Here is a 14,183-nt window from a genome sequence, read left to right as displayed (position 1 = left end):
GGCTCAGTTGATGAGAAATGAGATCAACTGGATATAGGTGTGAGGGAAAGTCTCGGATGATTGCTGGGTTTTCCCTTCTTCTAACCAGATGATGATGTCGTCTACATAAAGGCAGAAAGTCAGAAAGAGGAGCAAGCTTGAGAGATAGACTATAATGAGTCCAGTGTATGCTCCCAAGACAACCAAATATAAGAGCTGCACAGACCACTAGACTTAAGTCTGTAGGCAGACAGAGAACTCGTCACCCTCTCTCACTGGCTCAACCACTCCAAGATGGGGATTCCAAGTCAGGACTATTTATAGACGGAGCATCCCCTCTCCCCAATACATCACACTGCCGTCTGATGTAAATGACACTTTCAAATGAGGAACGTTGCTATATTTATATCTTACTGGTCATGAAAAATCAACTTTCATACACTGTAGATACCACGTGATGTGCATCTGTCTGCCTGCTGTGCCTGTCAAACTCAAATCCGTTCTGCTAGCGGGATGTTCTCCAAACTTGAGTAAAATTGCTTTAAAATACCCTTCAGTCTACGGACCCTGAGATAGTGCTTTCTTTAGCACAACAATAAATCATGTTGCCAGGTTCTCCTAACGTGGCCTAATAATTACGTTTACTTGAGTCACATTGGAATATGGGTCACTGTCAGACTGGCCCTTAAACGTGTGGGATGAGGAAGGCAATCACGACAGGGGGATATCCCAGTTGCGTGTTATTCCTTTCATTAGTCTAGGTTTTGGTTTTTTTCCATCTTAAGATACAAGTGGGAAGAGGGAGCGGGTGATGTCAGTATTTCCCCTTCTCTGGAAACTACAGTCTTGGTGAAATAATGACTCCGTTGCTGATGTCACCCAAGCAGGCTTGCAAGGCTGTCTTGATCCTTTCCTGTGTGTCGAGGCTTTCAGATAAGTCACTGATGTCTACTGTGGCTTTGCAGAAAGGGGCTGAAGAAGAGAAAGAGCCATGTGTGTCTTCAGAAGGGGCCAAGAGAATTACGGGAACTAGCTATGCCTCAGGTTCTGGTCTTGGCTTGGTGAAGAGGCCACACCTCCTGCAGCAGCCTTCATGACTTAGGAAAGGTGGGTGTGCACAGCTGCAGCCAGAGAAGTAGAGAGGTCACTCAGGGTTTGTGGTTTCCTAACCGGACTCAAGCAGACAGACACAGCTGGCAGCCATATCAGGGATACAGCATGGATGTGGGCATCACACACCTTGGAGAACAAGTCCCCAGTCCACACCGGGGAAGGTCCTGAGAAAGTTCCAAGCCTATTTTCTCTCTTTTGCCACTTGCCTGGCCCTGGGAGGGAGCACCTATAATATAAACACCATCCCTGACAGTGACAACTGCCAATGACAAGAACCCACAGGGCCCTGCCAATGTGGCAAACCCTGTCCCCTGAACCTTAGTCACATCATCTCAGCTAATCTTCATTGTAACACAATAAGGTACTATCTTACACTAGCATCATAAACAAAAAAGCAATGCCACATATACTAAACTATAAGGTGAATTGTGTTTTAACCCCAAATTTACCAGGAAAATAATTGCTCTATAGTCGATACATAATAAAGCTCTGCGAGCACTACCGATCACTAAAACCGTTTGAAGGAACACATTTACCTAAGATGGGCACAGCTGGCACCAGCTTTGGGTGAAGGTAGTGGGTTTTTGTTTGTTTTGTTGGGAGTGAGAGATAGTCTCTATATTAACCTAAACTAGACTGAAACTCACTAGTTCAGCTAGCCTCCAACTTACCTTCTCAAGACCAAGAATTGCAGATTTTTAAAAACCTGACGAAAACTGGCTCTTTTTTTTTGTTTTTTGTTTTTTTAACAAGGCAAGGATAATGGAACACAGATGTGTTAATTACCCCTCCATGGTAACAGATACAATTCAGGCCTTGAGTCTTTTACAGTTGCTCTAAGAGGTCATAATGAACAGCTGATTTTAAACCCTCTGAGATCATGCAAACGCACACGTGTTTATGGGCTAGAATAAAGTTGCTTAGTGACACCATCAGGCCTGGAGAGTTTTGAGTTCTCCTGAAGATGCTCTGTGCACTAGTGGCTGGGCACGTGCTTTTCCAAGAAGTGAAATCACAACATTTCAGGGAAGCATTTGATTAAAGTATTTCACGGCTTATCAGACGGCAGGGAACGACTGATACTTACAAATTAATGCTAGTCTGCCTAAATTCAAATGCTGATTTCTACATCATTAAGTATATAAATATTATCAATAGCTCCCTATTCTCTAATAGATCTGGTAGCATGTCCTAAAACAGAGAGAGTTATCTGAGATTGTAGGCTCACTAGCAAGAGGGGATGCGGATGAAGTCCCTGGGTGTGGCATAGTAGTCCAGCTGCCTGCTCACCTTTTTGGCACCCCTCAGATATGCCAGCACCACGGACTGTACCACATGAGAGCCACAGATTCAGGCATTAGCATGCTCAGAGCCCCATGGCTCAGAAACCTTGAACAGTCCATAAAATATAAAACTAATAGCAATTATATTCATAATGCTAGGCTCCGTTCTAGGTGGTCGTTTTTGATATTTAAATAATCTTTTGTTTTCAAAACAACCCTCTAGTATATAAATGGGCATTATTATTATTTACAAGTGAAGAAGAACTTATCAAAAGCAAAATAATTATAGCTGAGTTAAGGTTCAAAAGGCATGGAATCTATGCCCTGAAGCATATTCTTTACCAGTGGGGCTACCGTGCACTGCTGGGCACCGCTCGGTTCTCTGCTCCTTTGTGCTCACAGCTACGTTGTTACTACAGGAGGAATATGAGTTTTCCTCTGTGGAGAAGAGCCATGCTTTCTCAAGGGGCTACAGAGCACATATGAACAGAAAGAGCCTATAGTGTCTTAAGTCTGATCTCACGAACGCAAATTCCTAAGGGCCTCTCAATAGACTCATGACTCCCATACCCAACTTCAGAAACCTGGCAGCTTCCCTAGATCCCAGGATGTAAGCCCTTGAACCCTTCAACTGGATGGGTGCAGATACAATTTAGTAGATGATGTCAACTGAAAATCAGATTTTTTTTTTGTTTTTTGTTTTTTTTTTTGTTTTTTTGTTTTGTTTTGTTTTGTTTTTTGAGACAGGGAAAAACAGATTTTTAAACCCAGTGTGGTAGCACTTGCCCATAAAATGTCAGCTCTTGGAAGAAAGAGGTAGAAGGACCAGCAGTTCAAGGCCAGCCTTGTCCGTGTGTCAATTTGAGGTTTGTCTGAACTGCGTGAGACTCACTTCAAAAAAAAACCAAAACAAACAAAAGCCATCAAGAATCCGAACAAGCCTGAGCTCCTGTGGCCACAGGACTGATGGTTCTCCCTAAGGAAAAAGTACCCAGCCTTACAAAGACCAACTCGAAACAAATCCCTGAGTGGGGCAGGGCCTCAGCAGAGGAGGAAGAGCAGAAGGCAGAGCCAGTGCAGTGTAGGACAGTCTGAGCATCCCAGCATGCCAGCAGTGTTTCTGGCCCGCATGCAGATTGTAGGTTGGTTGCCAATGAAGCACGAAAGAATAATTTTTTTTAGATATTTTCTTTATTTACATTTCAAATACTATCCCGAATGTTCCCTAAACCCTACTCCCTGCCCTGCTCCCCTACCTACCCACTCCCACTTCTTGGCCCTGGCATTCCCCTGTACTGGGGCATATAAAGTCTGCAAGACCAAAGGGCTTCTCTTCCCAATGATGGCTGACTAGGCCATCTTCTGCTACATATGCAGCTAGAGACACGAGCTCTGAGGGTACTGGTTAGTTCGTATTGTTGTTCCACCTATAGGGTTGCAGACCCCTTCAGCTCCTTGGGTACTTTCTCTAGCTCCTCCATTGGGGGCCCTGTGTTCCATCCTATAGATGACTGTGAGCATCCACTTCTGTATTTGCCAGGCACTGGCATAGCCTCACAGGAGACAGCTGTATCAGGGTCCTTTCAGCAAAATCTTGCTGGCATATGCAATAGTGTCTGGGTTTGGTGGCTGATTATGGGATTATGGGATGGATCCCCGGGTGGGGTAATCTCTGGATGGTCCTTCCTTTCGTCTTAGCTTCAAAGCTGAAGCCATCTCTTGCTTGTCAGAGGATGCAGCAAGTTAGGTTTGCAGTGGGTCCTGGTTGGGGTGAGTGATGAATGGTTAAGAATGATACATGGGGGGCTGGTGAGATGGCTCAGTGGGTAAGAGCACCCGACTGCTCTTCCAAAGGTCCAGAGTTCAAATCCCAGCAACCACATGGTGGCTCACAACCATCCGCAACGAGATCTGGCGCCCTCTTCTGGAATGTCTGAAGACAGCTACAGTGTACTTACATATAATAAATAAATAAATCTTAAAAAAAAAAAAAAGAATGATACATGGGGCCTGGGTGACCCTTCCCCCCACCCCTAGCTGTGTCGGGTCAGGTAATCACCACAGAGAGACACTTGGGAGAGAAGCAGGCTCCCTGAGTATGTGAGATTCCCCTCCGTTGTGTGTGCACACATCATGTTCTTGTGTGTGTGTGTGTGTGTGTGTGAGAGTGTGAGTGAGAGAGAGAGAGAGAGAGAGAGAGAGAGAGAGAGATGCAGAGCAAGATAAATGAGAGCAAATGCAATGTCGGAGGCTTTAGACTCAAACTCGGGTCCTTCTGACAGTCACTGATGGGACCCAGTGGTTCTCTAAGCTTTGCATCTGTCCCCCCATGACAGTTCAGTGACCAGACATTTGCTACCATGGACAAGTGCTCCTAGAAGAAATATATATCTGAGAATCGTAGACCCTGGGAAAGAAAGCTATCTCATTCACAGAATGTAAAACAGAATCTGTAGATAGAATAGAAAAAAAAAATTAAACACAAAGAAAACCTTTCTAAAAGGTAAAGAGAGAAAAACCAGCCAAAGACACTAGATATAAAAACTATCGTTGGTGAAATAAAGGTTAACAAAATAGAGTAGACAGACTTATAAAATAGACTTAACAAAATAGACAGACTTAACAAAATAGAGTAGGCAGGGTAGAAGACCCAAGAGCTGATTCAATATTCTTTGGGAAAATATCCAAAACAATGGAGAAATGAAGCTTTAAAGACATGAAGAGAAATCGTAAAAATGTTAAATTACGTGACAGAAGCGTCTCAAAGTTAAAGGGCCCAGACACCAGAACTCACATAAAATACAGAAAAAAAAACTAGAAACTCCTTAAAATCATGTATTTTGTGTGTCGGACCCAGGGATCAAACTCAAGACTTTAGGCCTGATGACAGACAAGCTTTCACACTGGCTATTTCACTAGCCAAGCAAGCTAAATTCTTTATGGGTAAATGTGAGAACATGAAAGTCAAAATAAAAAGCCCCAGGGCTGCCAGAAAGGGAGGCAGGGGAATATCCTCAGGACAAGAATCGAATCCATCTCAGACTTGTCCCCACAGCAGGTCAGCAACCTCATAACAAGAACAGAATCAATGTCAGACTTGTCCCCAACAGCAACACCAGGTGTGAGAGCCTGAAAGAGAGGTTTCTGCAACAGTTGATGGGAACAACACCCCCGGAAGCCAGAGTTTCATGACCAGCTAAATGATGCACAGACACTTCGATGAAACGAGGTTGTTTTCAAGCATAATGCTTGCACATGCATTAAAGGGGCTTCACACACAGTGAAATAGTCCAATGAGAAGACCAACCGGAGGAAAGCCTGGACAGGTGGATACAGGTCTTACTGATACCTTAGTAAACATGACTATTTGTCAAATCTGTGGCAATCTAAGAGAATAACCTGTGGTCAGTTTCAGAGGCCAACTCGGCTGAGTCACAGTAGCCAGATGTTTGGTTACTGCAGCTGGATAGTGCCATGAAGAGAATGTCTAAGTAATACTAAAGTCACTAGGCTTCAAATAACGAAGATTACCTTCGAAAGTGCCCGTGGGCCTCAGCTACTTAGTTGAGGGACTGATAAGAGACTAGCCTTTCCCCCGGGGAGAGGACATTCTTCCAGCAAACTTGCCCTTGGACTTGAGGATTTCCAAGGTCTCCAGCCTTCCAGCCAATCTGTAGATTTGGACGCAGAGGTCCACAATCATGATCCTTAAAAACCTTTCTTCTCTGGCTCTCTTTCTGCTATATAAATGTATTTGTACTATATTACACTGCATTACATACTGTGTACCATATCCTGTCTATTATAATGTAATCGGTCCCATCTGTTCCCAACTCTGGAGAATCCTAATGTAGGGCCTGTGGCTAACGAAGCTACTACAATATCTACTTATGTTTTAGTTCCCTTCTTAAAAAATTTAGTGAAACATTTATTATATACCGTCTATAACCCTACTTCAGATTATGTATGTGTTTTTAGGACATTTGAGTTTTAGGAAACAGGTATCTAACAGACAGGCTTGAAGAGGAAAAGAGAAGGGAAAAAACTTTTTTTTTTAATATTTTTTTTATTACGTATTTTCCTCAATTACATTTCCAATGCTATCCCAAAAGTCCCCCATAACCCCCCACTTCCCTACCCACCCAGTCCCATTTTTTTGGCCCTGGCATTCCCCTGTACTGGGGCATATAAAGTTTGCAAGTCCAATGAATGGGCCTCTCTTTCCAGTGATGGCCGATTAGGCCATCTTTTGATACATATGCAGCTAGAGTCAAGAGCTCCAGGGTACTGGTTAGTTCATAATGTTGTTGCACCTACAGGGTTGCAGATCTCTTTACCTCCTTGGATACTTTCTCTAGCTCCTCCATTGGGGGCCCTGTGTTCTATCCAATTGCTGACTGTGAGCATCCACTTCTGTGTTTGCTAGGCCCCGGCCTAGTCTCACAAGAGACAGCTCTATCTGGGTCCTTTCAGCAAAAGCTAAAACGTTTAAAGATTAGTATTCTAGTGCTGAGTGTGGTGGTGCACACCTTTGGTCCCAGCACTGGGAGGCAGAGACAGGCAGATCTCTGTGAGTTCAAGGCCAGCTTGGTCTACCAACCCCAGTCCAGGACAGCCAGGACTCCATTATACAGAGAATCCTGAGGAGAAGGATCAGTATTCCATGTGAGAGCAAAGAATGGTAGCTGGTTCAAAGGAAAGCAAGCTCAAATGTCCGTTAATCTCAAGGAAAGACTCATGTACCGGCGAGTCTAATCCACCAACAGGGTAAGTAAGAAACTATATATAATTCATTCCAAAGTAAGTAAACGTGAAGATTTTAATTGCTTTTTTTTTCATTTTGCTTTATGAAACCAAATTAAAAGCTCCTGTAGGTGTCAATAAATGTGTGAATGGGCACAAACAAGTTCCTGAGATAAATAGAAATTTCTGAAGCATTGCAAGATAAGGTTCATAAAAACATTAGAGTCAGACAAGGGACTCTGCGAACCCTGACTTAGTGTTATTTCATACATATTAAGTCATACCAGTATGCATGTTTTATAATATAAAATAGTAAATAGATGGTGCATTTACTGATAGGCGTGTATATATCTGGGTGGGGAGCTCCCCTTTGGAGAACAAAGTCTCAGTGGAGGATGTCCCCAGATGAGCGGCAACCACACGGGCTTTTCCTACTAACTCGTGTCAACATAGGTCAAAAGTCACCCTCTGCAGTAGACCCTTTGAAGGGACCCAGCCAGCAGATGGTCAACCCTTCCCTTTCTAGAAACTGGGTCCACAGTGTGTCTGTGTGGCTAAAACATTCTTAGCCCCTTGGTTACTGGTGACTAACCCAAGAGTCAGCTTGAACTTAAATCCGAGTTACAGAGACTAGATTTGCTTTCTCAGAAGCCAGAATTCAGAGAATTAGCTAAACTCTGTTTGTCAGTGCCTGCAAAGACCCGAGATGGTGGAAATGACAGTAAACACGTCTGCGTGGAGGTGAAGGGAGAGCTTCCACCTTGCTTAGCATTGCTCATGGATACGGCCACTTGTCATCCTTTAGTTAGGCTGCAATAATCCGTAGTGCTGGGATTTTTTCCCCTCCTCAAACTCTAAAGTGTTCAAAGGTGAAGGAACAATGCAAGAATAACTATATACCCTGCCTAGATTATCCACACTTCGCTTAATGTCAGTCTGTCCCTTCTTTTCTCTCTCACTCCATGTCCTCACCAATGCACACAGTGACATGCCACCCCACAGCATTTGGCACCAAAATCCAAAGAACAACGTTCTCTCCTTTGCAGCCCCATAACAAAATTATTGCAGCCAAGAAACCCACATTAACATTATGATCTAATATAGAGCCTGTCTTCAAATCTTTGCTTACATTCTTCCCCTTGCCTCTCACCATCTGGTTACCTCTAGTGTTAGCTGGTCTTGCTGTCTCTGGCTGTGGCTTGCCCTCCTGTAAGCCTGTGTGTCAACACTCCTGGGACACCAGCTCTCTCCGATGGTATTTGGATGTGGAGCACTGTGGCACAGGTTCAGCTCCAGGCATAGACAGAAACCCCAAATCTTTCTATTTAACAACAAAATGTCTCTTATTAACTTTCAGTTGACTCCCAACCCAGAAGCCAATCCAGTCAAGACTCTAGCCTCCTGGACTTTTCCTGACATTGTCTGCTTTGAAGAGCTCAGGCCAGTGATCGATCACGCAGATTACCATTTTTACATTTCAGATTTGTCTCGGTGTTTCCTCATGGTATGATGCGAAGCATCTAAAAGTATGAACAGACAATGGTATGCGACCCTCTAAGCACTGCATGAGGTTGGCTGCTCTCATTATTAGACACACTAAACTTGACCCATTGTGAGAAAAATAGCATTTTATGTCATAAGAAAAACACAACCAGTGCACTGCTTAGAGACTGTGTGTATGTCCAAGATTGTTTTCCAACACTGATACTTGGTTCGATCCATTATTAAATTGCAGTTAGTAAATGGTGCTATATAATTTCTGATTTCATCATTATTTATTAAAAATTAGATTATTTTATGTGTATGGGTGTTCAGCATGCATGTAGTGTACCGTACAAGTGCCTGGTGCTCTTGGGGTCAGGAGAGAGGTTTCAGTCCCCTGGAAGTTGAATTACTAGATGGTTGTGAACCACCATGTGGGGGCTGGGAACTGAACCCAGCTCTTCTGCAGGAGTAGCTCGTGCTCGTGACCATGGAGTCTCTCTCCAGACACTCATTATTTCATCATGAAAGCTTCCGGCTTAAAAGAAGGGCCCACTCTTTCTTCCACTACATTCCCTTTAAGATTCAGGATTTGGGCTTTTTTGCTATTGCTGTTTTAAGATAATGCACTATAGCCCATTTTCAACATTATTCTGTAATATAGTCAACATATCCCAAATGTAACTGTATTGATGAGTCTTCAGACTTTTAATGTTATGCCAAGAGAAAAGCAAAACGGAGCAGACCCAACATGGAATTTGGGGTCAGACGGCTCTTCAGAAGTTTCATACAGTAACTAAGTAATAAGCAAGCCGTTTAAATTCATGAGGACTCAGTATCTTCATGGCCAAGGAATGAGAATAACACCTCCATCACAGACAAGCAGCAGCCCGGGGCTCACTGTTGGATCCTCAATATCTTATTCATGTAGAAGGTACTCAGCAAAGGCCTGTCAACTGAAAACACCGGACACCGCCTGCTACATAGCCACAGTGTGATAAATGAGCCGTTATCTCTGCTGCCGGTGTAATGTTGTTCGTGAATTTTCTACATTCATAGTATAAAGCATGGCCTCTCTTGTGAGCATGTGTGCGAACCTTTGTACTGTCTAAAAATAACTGGAAAGTGATGTTATATACAATTCAACTTGTTAACGGAAACTATTGTTATTGCTATTGTGGTGACGGTGGTGATGATGATGGTAGTGGTGATGAGGGTGATGATGACCAAAGCAGCTACACAATACTTACTATGTGACATGCACTGGCCTAAGCTCTGAATTAACTCACTCGCAAGTCTATGTAGTACATGATACCAAAAACTATCTTCAGTACGTTTTTCATATTGTGCAAGGACTTCATACATGCATATAATATGTTTTGATCAAGAATACCCCGATTCCTTCCCTTCCAGTTCCTCTCTACCTCACAACTGCTTCCCCTCTGTCTTAGGGTTTTACCGCTGTGAACAGACACCCTGGCCAAGGCAACTCTTACAAAGGAAAGCATTTAACTGGGGTTGGCTTACAGTTCAGAGTAACCCAGAATCATCATGGTAGGAAGCATGGCAGAGTACAGGCAGACGTGGTGCTGGAGGAGCTGAGAGTTCTGCATTTCAATTCACAGGCAGTCAGAAAGGAACCGTCTTCCAGGCAGCTAGAAGGGTCTCAAAGCCCAGGCGACAGACTTCCTCCAAGGCCACACCCACTCCAATAAGGCCAACAAAGCCACGCCTACTCCAACAAGGCCACGCCTACTCCAACAAGGCCACGCCTACTCCAACAAAGCCACACTTCCTAATAGTGCCACTCTCTAGGCCAAGCATCTTCAAACTACCACACCCTCCCAACGTCATGTGCTCTGTTTTTAGACCTACTGGGTGCACTTAGAATTATCTTCATTCTGAGATGGAAGAATGAGTGAGTGATTTGCCACAAAACAGTCAGCAAAAAGCTAGGACCTATGTCAGCAATCTTTTTCCATCAGTGGTCTTAAGCCAGATATACTTGGAGGCATAGCATAAGCCTGTCTCAAAACCCAAGGCAAAGAAAGCAGGACTCACTACATTACTCTACTGAAGGGAACACCTCTGAAGCCAAGGTGGATGAAGCATAAGGCATTTTCTACCCAGAAGTGTGCAGAAGGAAGATACTGGGTAAAGTTGACAGTGAAGATGTAACACTCTGGTCAAAGGATCTCATTTTACAAAATGCTGAGGCCATTGCAAACGAAGTTCTCATTTCCAGAACGTAAGGGAGGGATGTAATTAAGCCTTGGAAGAAAAAAAAACAAGAGGAAGATGTCAGCTTATCTTCCTCGGGTGTTTTATGGCTGCCGTCAGTGACAAGATCTGCTACGTCTGAAGAACGCGCCAGATGGTCCAGCTGTGCAAATGTTATTGTTTTCTACCAATTCATAGCATTCCCACGGCTTCTCAAGGTCTAGCTCATGAACTCCCCAAAGATACTATGGCGTCCCCCCTAAGCTATGAGAAAGTAATAGGCTCCTAGTTCTGTCACAAAAGATTAATCAGATCTGTTAGTGAATTCTCAGGCCAACACCGGGGCTTTTCATGATCTCCTTCAAAAGCTGCAGGTTTTAGTTTGGGAGACCGAGTAAGGCAGATACAAAGTTTGCTGGAAAGTCTTGAGCAAGTTGAGAAGTGTCACTACAGCTGTCAATTAATTGACTATGGCAACTTTGTGAAAAAAAAAAAAAAAAAAAAAAAAAACGACCAAGTTGCCATTTCTCTTTGCACTCCTGTGTTTCCTGTGATTGTTTGCCTGTTGCGGACTGAGCATACTGGTCACTCACGGGCGGGCACCGTTTACTCCCCGCCATCTGGACCCTGAACGACAAGTAGTGAGAACTCACACGGTGTGACTTACTGCCTAATAATTAGCACCGTCTGCATTAAGAGATGCAAAGCTGAGGGTAACGTAGCCATTCAAACAGTTAAGCATGAATTAACGCACTATAATTCCCGGCCCGAAGCCTTGTCTATGCAGAAAGGCAGATGTCCTTTCATTAGAAAGAGGAAACCAGGACTTATCTAAAGGAGGAGCATCTATGTGAGCATGCGTGGGAGGGAGAGAGAGAGTATGAGAGAGAGGGCGGGCGGGGCGGGCGGGTGGACAAGCGAGAGGGCTGGCGAGCAAGAGGGAAGGAGGGAAGGAGTGAGGGAGGAGTGAGGAAGGGGCAGAGAGTGGGGGGGAGGGAGGGAGGGAGGGAGGGAGGGAGGGAGGGAGGGAGGGAGGGAAAATGAATAATGAGAGAACAAAGAGATAATGAAGAGAGAGGAGAGAGAGAGATGAAGAGAGAACAGAGAGAGAGGAGAGAGAAAGAGAAAGAAAGAGAGAGAGAGTCTAAGGAAGAAAGCATGCTGCAGCAGTCTCGAACCTTCTTACCATGACTTGGCCTGCTAGGACCTCCCTTTCTGGGCCTTCCTACTTTTCAAACGTGAGCACCCTGTACTCACAACCCTCCTGACGTGCTCCAGCCACCCTTGTCTGGCTGCTGTTTCTCATAGGAGCTTCTCACTCACCCATCACCCAATGATGTATCATCTCCTCTGCCTCCAAGACTCTTCGGTCAGATGTCTCAATGGCTGACCGGTTCAACTCCTTGGATGACAGAGGTTTCCGAAGAGATGTCTATTCTTCACAAGAGACTAAGGAACATGCACTGGGGAGATGCTTCAGCCAGTCATGTGTTTACCAGGGATGTAAGAAGACCTCAGTTTCATCCCCAGCTCCCATGTTAAAAAGTAGGCGTTCCTACTAACACGTGTGCTAGTGTGTTCACACACATACACACACACACACACAAATAATGAAGACAGAAAAAAAAAAACCACACACTGGAGGATTCTTGCTTCACTACGATATGTAATAGAGGACCACGTCATTATGTTTTGTTTCTTTATATGATACGATTTTTCTAAGAGACTAATACTACCAAGTCTTGAGCCATACGTACAGGTCTTGTATAAGCCACCATAACTGCCATGAGTTCCCCAGTTCAATGGTTCTGTCAAGCCTGGGAAACCCTGATTTACCCCAATCCTCTCTACCTCTGGTTTTTATCTATCTCCCTCCCCACCATGTAAGCCTCACCCCTGCATCGATCCCTTTTCCTCTTCACAAACGTGCTCTCTTTATGTACATTTTAGACTAAGCAGCATTGCTATTTCTTGGTTGCTTATATTTATGGGCAATTTTTAAAAGTTAAAAAAAAAACAGGCTTTCAAAATATTTTCATTTTAATTATTTTCAGAGACCTTCGTTTGTTTGTGTAGGACAGACTTAAAAATTTTGTTTTTATATTAAGTATAGGCATATATGTCTATGTGGGTGCTGACTCTGTGTGTGTATGAATGTGTGCATATGTGTGTGTGTATGTGTGTGTGTGTGCGTGTGTGTGCGCGCATGTGAGAAGAGGCCAGAAGAGGGCATAACACCTTTCTAGAGCTGGAGGGGAAGATGTTTGTGATGCTTCTGAGACTGCTAATGGGACCTGAACCAATTCCTCTGGAAGAGTAAACATTCCCTTTTAACTGCTGAGACATCTCTCCAGCCCCAATGCAGGACACACTTCCTGTTTCTATCTATCTGAAGGAATTCATTCTATATATTTTATGCTGAGAATTAATTCCCTTGGTTTTGGTTTTAAAGAAAGTTTTCATTTTTGTCTTCAACGTTGATAGCCCTTTCCTTTAAACTGAGTTGGCTCCTGTGGCCTCTTAGCTTTTTAAGGCCTACATTATCTTTGAGCTCTCAACACGGCGGCAGGCTGGGCACTCAGTTCTTGGTTCAGTACTTGTGGAAAAGTCTCAGCCGCTATTATTCCAATTATTTACCTGTCCCATTACCATTCCTTTTTCCTTCTAAATTCCAAAGCTTGTATGCTAGCTGTTGTGGTCTTGTCCAACAGTGTGTGGTACTCAATTCTGGTGGCTTTCTTTTGTTCAGATAGTACCTATCGGTCTGTCTTTAAGCTTCAAGTTCACCAGCTCTTTCTTTAAAAGTCCGTTGATGAATCTTTCAAAGGCATTTTTTATTTTGGACATGCTTTCTGCCCTTATGTTTTTATTTGACCATTTCTTTAGGGTTCCATGTCTTCAATGAGATTCCCTATCTGTTTATGTGCCATTTGTATATGTTTTTTTTTTCAAAATACCTTTTAGCATAATAATCAGTTCTTTTAGACCCCACCTCCCTTTCTTAGATGGCTCTTTTAGATTGCTTTAAAATGTTGTTGTTGTTGTTGTTGTTCTCGATGTTGTCCAGTGTGGTAGGAGGTGAATTGGGAGAGGTAAAATGTTTCTTATCTTCGTTTGTTTGGCCAACATCCACGCTGAGGCTATCTTACAATTCTACTTCTCTCCCATTTGTGGATAGCAAAGGGGGTCTCTAATGGTGAGGACCCAAAATAGTGTCAACCCAAAATCGTCTCTTGTACTTCTTCTTTTATCCATTCTCCAGCAAACAATGGCTTGGGATTCCCAAGGTTCATTGCTGTCTCTGTCCTAAGGTCTTCACTCCTCAAAAAGAAAAGAACTCAGGCAGAGGATACTGGGTTTGTT

This window comes from Mus caroli, unplaced genomic scaffold (genome assembly GCF_978045245.1).
Source record: "Mus caroli unplaced genomic scaffold, Mus_caroli_1 scaffold_16, whole genome shotgun sequence".
Taxonomy (NCBI): Eukaryota; Metazoa; Chordata; class Mammalia; order Rodentia; family Muridae; genus Mus; species Mus caroli.
The sequence above is the reverse complement of the archived record's forward strand: the minus strand, read 5'-3'. Positions refer to the sequence as shown.